The sequence below is a fragment of the Salminus brasiliensis genome, chromosome 14 (genome assembly GCF_030463535.1).
Source record: "Salminus brasiliensis chromosome 14, fSalBra1.hap2, whole genome shotgun sequence".
NCBI classification, from domain to species: Eukaryota; Metazoa; Chordata; class Actinopteri; order Characiformes; family Bryconidae; genus Salminus; species Salminus brasiliensis.
Window position 1 is genome coordinate 9,995,627 of NC_132891.1, and position 10,107 is coordinate 10,005,733.

Below are 10,107 nucleotides of genomic sequence, written 5' to 3' on the forward strand. Positions count from 1 at the left end.
CCATCAGGACGATTTAGCAGCCTCTGGAGTGGTGGTGCATGTCTGTTCTACTGTGCAGTGACACCTGTCAAATATGACATTTATTAAATGAGTAATGAGAAGAAATTGTTTGTGTCCTCAGTACAAAACTATCTCAAGAGAAACAAGCTGATTGTTTTGCAATGACCCTTTACAGCCCCCTGACCTAAACTTCAAATATCTGTGGCTGGAGCAGTGTGTGAAATGAGGCCCAGGAATCTCTGAGAACTAGGAATGCTTTGCAAAGAAGAATGGACGAAACCCCCTCCCACCTCCAAACAAGAACGGAGAGTTTCTTTGCTGGCTGCAAAAAGCGTTTACAAGCTGTGATACTTGCCAAAAGGGATTTTTCTAAATACTGAAAACTATTTTGGGGCCTATTTTTTGGTCATTTAAAACATGTAAAAGATGTAAATGTAAAATATATATATTTTTAAAGTGTCATCTTTAACTTACTAGTAAACCATGTGGATAGATTCTTCAAGGCTATTAAAAAGAGTTCATCCTGGTTTTGATGGAGTAACTTTCTCTACTATCCAGGGAAGAAGGCTTTCTAGTAGATTTCGAGGCACCACTGTGAGGATTTGATAGCATTCAGCGAAAAGAGCGTTAGTGAGGTCAGGGTGTTGGATGATCACCACCCCACATCGCCTCCAACTCCTTAACTTATCACAAAAGTATTAGATGTAGCACCATCATCATCAGCATCATCACAGTTTTACTGCTTAATGATGGGGGGCTTTACACCCCTCTAGCCCACGCCTGGCATTCATGTTTATCTGTTCTAGAGAGTCCTATCCTACTGGCAGTGCTTCTCTAGAGGGGCTAGACGTTGTAGAAGTTGTGTGTGTGCATTTGGACATCTGCAATGTCTCAATGGGTGCAATATAAAGTAGCTCAGTGCATTAATTAGAAGGGCTGTCCACAAACATTTGGAAATATAATGTATCTTTTCACAGTAACATAATTTGATCTGTGGTGTCCAAACTTTTTCATACTACTGTACCACTGTATAGCAGTTGCATAGCATTGTGGCCATTGGTGATAAATGGAGAGGGGAAGGGGGTTAGGACAATTTCAAGGGCATGTGACTGACAGGGGTCCTAAAAATGTGTCAATTGAGTATTTTTGCAGAATTTTTAGAGTTGTGGGGATCAGTATAATATCTTTTCATTGGGCCCAAAATCCTTGGCAGTGCCTTTGATAGTGCCTCATTCTAAAAACAGGACTCTTCACAATACTTCAGTGTGAATTGGTGGAGCTAAATGTTATAGGCTGATGCCAAGAATCGTCAAGGAGTCTTTATTTTTAAGAGTGTAAATCAAAAAAGGATAGATAAGAACTGACTTAATGAATAAAAGGAACACATTTCAAGAGGAAGAGGGAAGAAGGGAGAACAGACATTAAGATTAGAAGGGAGGCCTCTGAGGAATCCTCACAATGTTAAAGCAGATATAAACACCCCTTTACAGGGCTGGTAGAGGGGAATGCTTTCTGTCTTATAGCGCTGGGCTTGATTTAGAGGCATGGGGGTTTTACGCCAGATCCTCAACATGGGAATGACTGTTACACACTGACTCAACACTGTGACTTTCTGAACGCTTTACTCACAAGCTAAACAGAGCGTCTTACATTAACACACCACTCCCCCTTGATGAAGTAGAGAAAATCAAATGAAAAAGTAAATAATAAAAAGGGCCCGGTCTGCTTGTTCCATGCAGATCATTGTGGACCTACACAATAGTTTGAAATGTTTGTGGACATTCAGCTACTTTTAGTTGCACCCATTGCTGACACAGATGTGCAGATGCACACACACACACACACGAGAAGTATTACCAATACTATACGACTCTCTGGACCAGATAAACATGAACTTATCGGCACCGTGCCTAATGCCAGGCGTGGGCTAGAGGGGTATGAAGCCCTCCAGCATTGGAAGGGAACTGCTGTGGAACTGTGTTCTCTGGAATGATGAATGGAGCTCCATTCAATACTTTTGGGATAGGTTGGGGTGTTATGGATGAGGGTGGGGTGGTGATCATCCAATATCCTCACCTTACTAATGTGCCTGTCGCTGAATGCAATCAAATCCTGACATCAATACTCAAAAATCTAATGAAGCCAGTTACTCCAGCAAAAGCTGGATAAACTCTTTTTAATATCCTTGACTTTGGAAGAAACCGTAAAAGAGCAGGCACCCCAGCACTTTTGTCCAGTGTACAGTGATCCATTAAAATCAAGCATCTCCTCATTCGTCAGTTTGGGAGTTTTCTCAGGCATAAAACCTGAATTCCTTTCAAACATGTGAAAGCCATCCTTTGTCCTTGGAATGTCATAAAACCATCAGATGTTCATTCATAGGCAGAAATACACATTATGTTTCCAAAGCAGGATCATCACCATGCTGGCTTTTGAGAGCAACAGCTTGTTGAAGACTTTCACAAAGCTACATTTCATGTGCCAGAAACTTCTACAAAAAAATCTCAACGGAAAATCTATAAAGTGACTTCTGGTCCCTCAGAACTGGAAAACTCTGAATAGCAAAATAATGAAGCAGCTGTTCTGGTTCTCCAGTTGAGGACAGACAAGCTTACAGTAATGATAACTCATAAAAACACCGGCATGAATGAAGAACTGGTAGTTTGGTAGTTTGTTTTAAATTACACATTTTAAAACAGCGAAGCTACGTACGGACATGCCGTTACAACTGTGCAGGAAACGTAATGATTGATTGCTTCCAGCGGCCAGTCTGCGTGATGGCCTTATGCATTCCAAACACTACTAGGATATCCTGATATATATAGCTGTTATCATGCATGTGTAGGCCCTTGAACCTTTGGATGATTACTCTGTTATTACTGTTAAGATCTATTATTCAGCAACTACTGTGAATCATTCTAACTAATGATGTGTACAGGTAAGCAGTTATAATGGAGAAGATAAGGAGTGTGGGCCCACACACAGGTCCTTATGGTTTAACCTAGAGATGTCCAATCGTTTTGTCTTGGGGGAGGGGGAGGGGCAAATACAATATTTGTTGGGGGCTTTGCACAACAATATACGGGTAAAAAGGTGGGTGTAGATTTCAAATTCAAACATTTTCTTACTGAAATACTTCCAAAATATCAATTTAAAAGCAAAATTATAATGTAAATTACATATAATAAATATATCTTCCCTTGTTGGCTGAGAGAGTGATTTAAAGGCAATTTTCTGGTGCACAGAAAAGGCACCAGTGTTAAATCCACTCTGTAGGTGTTATTGTTTAACACTTTTAAGTGTTTATTTCATTCTCACTGGCTAGAGTTAATTTAATACTTGTGTCAGGGTTGGAAAAGTAACTGTGTTTTAGTGCTGTTAGAAGAGAAACTCTGAATAGAGCTGATTTAACACTCCCCATATCAGTCAGTTAGATCTCTAAAAAAAAACCCAACAAGCTCTGAATAGTGTTATTTTAACACTCGCCCAGTGCTGATTTTATCTTACTGAGGGTTTAAAGAAACCCTATGTCTGTGTGTATTATAGCACTGTTACTGTGTTTATATAATTCTCACTATAGTGTATACCTTAATAACTAAATCAGCTCCTGCTTGTTCATATTATATATATATTTTTTACTAATTAGGATACTAACAATTTTCATTGTTAAAACAGGTGTTGGACATTGGCACCATGCAGCCTGCAGGGGAAATGGTAGCTTGCTCTTGCTTATAACCCTGAGATCCTTATAACACTGAGATCCAGCAGTTACACCAAAATATAAAATACACAAATGGACACCCATGGGGAGGTAGATCAGGGGGAATGATAACGCAATGGTGGTTAGTGAGAGGGGGAACGGCACACCCAGTGCCTTTCAGAGTAGTTTTGAGAACTTTAGCCTTGAACATGATGAAGCTCAGACACAGAAGCTTTAATAGAGAAAATGCTTCAACAACCTTTTAAGAGATAAGAGGATGGATTAGTCACTGGGCTGAATTAAACAAGCTAAGAGAGGAAGAGGGATGAGGGAGGGGTGAGAGAATGAGAGTTATTTATGAGATTTAATCCAAATTGAGCAGAAATTAAGTGTGATCTAGGTGTTTCCTGCTCTAGAAGGCCTCTGAGCTCAACAGTAGCGACACTGTGTTTTATTTTGTGCTAAATAACAGCGCTAATACGTCACTAAAAAAGCACTATTTTCTACACAGCATCTGCAAATGTGTATACAGAATCAGGTTTCATGCAAACAATATTACAAAATGTGTTTTATGTATTATTCTGTATCTGTTTGTTTGTTGTTGCAGGTTTTGATAAACTGGTGACGCTGCATCTCTTCCAATTGATGAATGTACCAGAAAAAGGGCCAATATAGAAAGTTATGGTCAATATTCTTCCCATCTCTTCTAGATCACCATCAACTGTAAGTAGTATTATTGACAAGGTGAAGTGTTTAGGAACCACAGCAGCTCAGCCATGAAGTGTCAGACCACATAAAGTTACAGAGCAGGGTCACAGAGTGACCCAGTGGAGAAAAGTCACCAACGCTCTGCTGACAACTGCAGAGTTCCAGACCTGCTGTTAGAGCTGCAAAGGGGGACCAACTCTATATTAATGCCTATGGATTTAGAATGGGATGTCATACTAGCTCCTGTAGGTGTAGTGTGTAGGGATATTGCAGCTGTCACCATGTTTAAGCTGTATTTTAAGGATACACTGTTTGTTGTGGGAAGAGAAATCACCAGGCAGATTACAAGGCTACCTGTTGCATCAGCACTTAAAGTTAAATATGTCAACACTTGCTTTGAATCCCTCTGCACCGCAGGACTGTACTATTTCAGAAACCAACCACAGGGAATCCCACAAGTAGGCCCATACTTGTGAAATCAGTGGCATCAGATGTTATGAAACCTACATTCATCAAGCGTATTTTAAATGATAAATCAAACCTCATAAACAGCCTGTTTATGGTGAGCCCTGCATACCAACACATGGGAGCCAGATGGGAATCCATAAAATACGAGTGCTCATAACAATCCTTGAGTGTAGAAGGGAGTGGAAGTCAGGGCGGACAGAAAGACTGCCGACAGGGAAGTTATGGTGACGCAGGTGCTGAGGAACCATATCGAAGGCCAGGAAGGCAGGGGGCATTCAGGCACTTCACAACAAAAACAGGATGGAGGGATGGAAAACTGGGTTTAGCTCCCTGAGTATTTTGGCTGTAGGTAGGCGGCCATTATTTATAGATGCCGCCTGGTGCTCATTAACACACAGGTCAAGGAAAGCACCTGATGGTACAGCACAGTGTTTTCAAATTCCAGTCCTGCACTGCAGACAGTTCCTTTTTTCCAGCAGATCTGATTAACAGACATATTTTCTAATGATCAAGGCTGAATTCATTTAGAAAGAGGTCAGTAAAGAGTTACTGTCAGAGCTTTGATTGGTCTGATGGTTCGACATGATTTGCCTGTGTTTAAAATGAACACAGCTTTGACAAATGTTCACAGGTTACAGCAAAGAGTGTGAAATTGAAACTTTTTAAATTTTTATTACATCCAGCATTTTGTATCATAATTCCCTGAAATTTACATTTATGGCATTTAGCTGACACTCTTATCCAGAGCGACTTACAAGGTTACTCGTATTATCAAGGTTGGCCAACCTAGTGTTAGGAGTCTTGCCTAAGAACGCTTATTGGTGTAGCGCAGACCGGGAATCGAACCCCAGTCTCCCACATGGTGTGGTAGCTCACTGGCAGGTAGTGGTGTTATCTGTTGTGCCACACCAACCACCTCTGTTGTGCCACACCAACCACCAAATCATAAGTGGTTTAGATAGACAAACATATCAACGACAAGCATCATTAGAAATGCACTTCACTGTGTGAACGTTAACATCATGAAGTTTTGAAGAGGTTTTGGTTTAGGTCACTATACCTTACAATTAAATATACTTATTGTACATTAATCAAACTACATTATGTGGACAGAAGTATTGGAACACACCTCTTAATCATTCAATTCAGCTGTTTTATGCAGTCTCATTGCCACAGGTGCATAAAATCAAGCACCCAGCCATGCAGTCTGTGGTATGGTGCTGTAATAGGTGCCACCACTGCAATAAGACAGTTGGTGAAAATTCTTCCTACAGATATTCCATGATCAATTGTGAGTGGTATTATAGAAAAGTGGAAGTGTTTAGGAACCACAGCAACTCGTGGTCACAGAGTACTGAGGAGCACATTGCATAAAAGTCTCCAACGCTCCGCTGACTGAATAACTGCAGTTCCAGACCTACTGTTAGAGCAAGAGAGGTTAAAGAGAGACCAAATCCATATTAATACCTATGGATTTAGAATGGGATGTCATAAAAGTGTAATGTGTAGGTGTCCAAATACTTTTGTCTTATAATACACTCTCTCACTCATATACACATATATTGCCTTAAAGTTATTTACTTAGTTCCTGTCCATGGCCCAGTAGGCATTAGTGTGACTTCAGAAAGACGTTGAACTCTAACCTCAGACAAATGTTAAAATTAAGCTGAAAATGAAAATCAGGTTGGCATCAAAACCCAATGTTCGACAGACGTAAATTTTGGTTGAAAAATTAAAAATCACATATCCGTCAAAAACCAACACTGACAATGATTTGCCTGTGTTTAAAATGAACACAGCTCATTTAGAAGACCAAATTCTTTACTTAATGCTCCATTAAAATGTGATGTATTTTGCTTGCCTCTAAAATGATCTAATATGTCCCTGACCATATCACATTTCACCTCCGTCTCCCCACACTACTCTCTCCTACCTGTCAACACTCAGCTAGTACAGGGACCCTCCCTAATACTGTGTTTCACCAGATAGCCTCCTGATACAGAAGGGAGCATGTTGCTGGTTCTGGATGTTGTAGATCTAACTGTAAAGATTAGATAGTTGCTGTTTGCTGCAGAACATTTGGTAGTTCTCTGGCCTACAGCTACAGTATGTCAAATCAACACAATATTCCCAAAACCTGTTTTCAGTGCTGAAGTTATTGGAGCTGTAAAGCAGTCCGAGCAATCAGAAAAGCTTTGTGTGTTCATATAGTCATACTCTGTTGCTTACAATGTCTTTCCATTCTTGCATGCACTGAGAAAGCTGAGCTGAGTTTGGCAGCCTCCAGAGAGGTTACCATGCCCACTAGCATGCCCGCTACCCTCTCTGCCAGCTCTTCTCTCATGTTTCCTCGGTCATGGAGTTCCATAAGTCTAACAGTTGAGATCATATGCAGTGTAAGTGACTGTTGCTGCATGCTGTATTTGAATGTGAGATTTTGTAGATGAATGGGATTTTTAACCTGTTAAAACTAGAATTCATGGGAATACAATCGTAAAAAATAGAAACAAATAGAAACAAATAGAAACAAATAGAAACAAATTGAAACAAATAGGACACCCCATGAAAAGCCTATGATTTTTTCATAATCATTTAGACATTTGATCTTTACAATATCTAACAATATTGAGAGATAGAGGTGATATAACTAAATACATACAACTGAATGCGTTCTGCGGCCTGCTTTTGAGATGAACTTACTAGGACAACCTAATCTGGACATGTTAGCAGTTGTTCCATTTTGTTATTATTTAGTGGACAGTGGACCGGCTGACTTCTGATTGTTCTGAGATCTTTTAAAATACCCATCTGCATCTACTACATTCTACTTTCTACCTTCTAAAGGCCACAGATAACTCTCTGGATCTGGCTCTCTATCATTCTATGGATGAATATCTTCACCACTCACTTCTGCAATCAGGAGCAAACCAAACTAAATGTCTGAGGTTAAAAGAAGACACAATAAATGGAAGGGTGTCCCAACCTTTTCCTCACAAAATTTGCATTTGTATTAATTACATCTGAACAAATAATGAAAGACATTTCTTCTGTTTTATGTGTTTAGTTATATTATCTCCATCTCTCAACATCAAATGTCCATATATTAAAATATGTTAAGAAAAGACAAGGATTTTAATGAAGTATCCCCATTTTTTCACATGACTTTGACATTAAATTGTGTTTTACGTAGGTCATCAGATTTTTTGAAGGGAGAAAATGCACCTTTTGGTCTTTTTTGCCAACTGTGTGGCATTAAATTTTTTCCTAATTGAGGATGTCAATGTCATGCAGCAGCACTTGACATGCAAGTCATTACTTTCACAAGCCTTGTTACACAATGGAGATTTTTATTTCCATCCAGAGCGCTCTGGAATGTGATTACATCAGATTCACTGTGTGCAACTGAATCAAGCTCTATGATGGATAGTGCATGGCTGATTTTCTCATATAATAGACTCTTAAAGGGAAACAGTTATTTGGTCCTTCTTGACCCTATGAAGAATAATGTTTGGTAAGATAACTTGTTTATATTAACAAAAATAGAAAGTTACATTTTTTTAAAATTAGAACTTGCAAATACACAGATGTGAGGGTTCTCCTGTACAGTTAAAATATATAATAGTGGGGATTTGTGTCTTATCTCTGCAGCAGGTTTAGGCCCATCACTAAGGGTACATCACTAATTACACCCTTTAATAACAACTTTCTGTCAGGCATAACTCGAGGGTGTAAGTGCCTAACATTACTTGCTTAACTGCAAGGATTTTGTTCTAAACCTCTGTGGTTATGGACCTTTCAGTTTATTGCGTCATATTTATCTTATGACACTGTGCTTTTATCTGCTCCCCGGCTAATGCACTACCCTCATGCATGAATGAACCATCGGTACCTATAACCATGTTGTTGGTTCGCCTATTTTCCTTCCTTGGAGCACTTCTGGTAGTCACTGAACAATGCATACCAGATTAGAAACAAATCCACGAGACCTGCCTGATGTTTTGAAGATGTCTTGACCCAGTCGTCTAGCAATCACAATACAATGGGACTCTCTGGAGCAGCACTGAGTTCACATGGGTTCACCATCTGCACGTCCAAGCGTCAGCTAGAAAGGAACAAAGTACACCTGTGTGATGAAGCTCTATCCAGTCCCTTTTGGGATGAGCTGGAGTGGAATTTGTGATCCAGACCTAATCATCCAGCATCAGTACCTGACTTCCCCAATGCTATCCAATGCTTACAGCAGTGTTCCAACATCTACTGTAAAGCCTTCCCAGAAGAGTAGAGGCTGTTACTACAGCAAAACGGGGGCAGACTGTGTATTAATACCCTTGATTTCAGGAGAAATGCTGGATGAGCAGGTATCTACAAACGTTTGGACATATAGTGTACTGGCTGTGTTAGTTGTGGAAAAACTCACAGTGAGACAATCAGGATTGGACATTATTGTATATTCAGTGGGACAGAATCTAGAGAACAATATACCCTCGCCAGACTGGTCTTTCACAAGCACGCAGTCTGTGTTTGCTTACTAGGTGTGTTGAGGCACGTCCCCCCTTTGTAGTTGACGGGGCTTCAGGTTCAAGACCTTTTGGTACCTTTGCCTTGCCTTATCTGTTCACTGTTTTATCTGTGCTTCTCTTCTTTCACACCACTGATACATTGATTCAGTTCTGTGGCCAATCACAGACATCTGGAGCTCAGTAAAGACCTCAGGCTGTCTGGAATTAATACCAACAAACCGGATTACCAGTAAATAAGTGCAGTTGTGTTGCCTGATCCACCCAGACACCTTGCACTCTTCCACCTTTGTTTAGCACTCTCCATATCAGCAGGCCAAAACATTCACATCTGTTAGACATACTGAAGTCCCCCCATCTGTTGAAAGACACGCTATTTCTGAGCACATTTATTTCAGCCTGGGACTGCAGACCTAAGCGCAATACTATGACAGAAATTTCAGGGCTTCTTTAACTGGAAAGCGTGTCCAAATCTGAGCCTGTACTTATAATGCGTCTCAGACAAATAGCCGTGTAGGTTTTCAGAATGCTTTGCTCTGTTGTAGACAGGGGTGGGTAGTATTTAGCAGACGGTGATGTCTGGACATTGAATACATCGTCCTAAATGTATTCAATACTGTATAATATCGGCACTGTTTTCACTGTTTTTCTCTTTTTGGCATCTGGCTGTTGTCAGGATCTAATGATGAATGGACCAATAGAAATGCTCCAAAG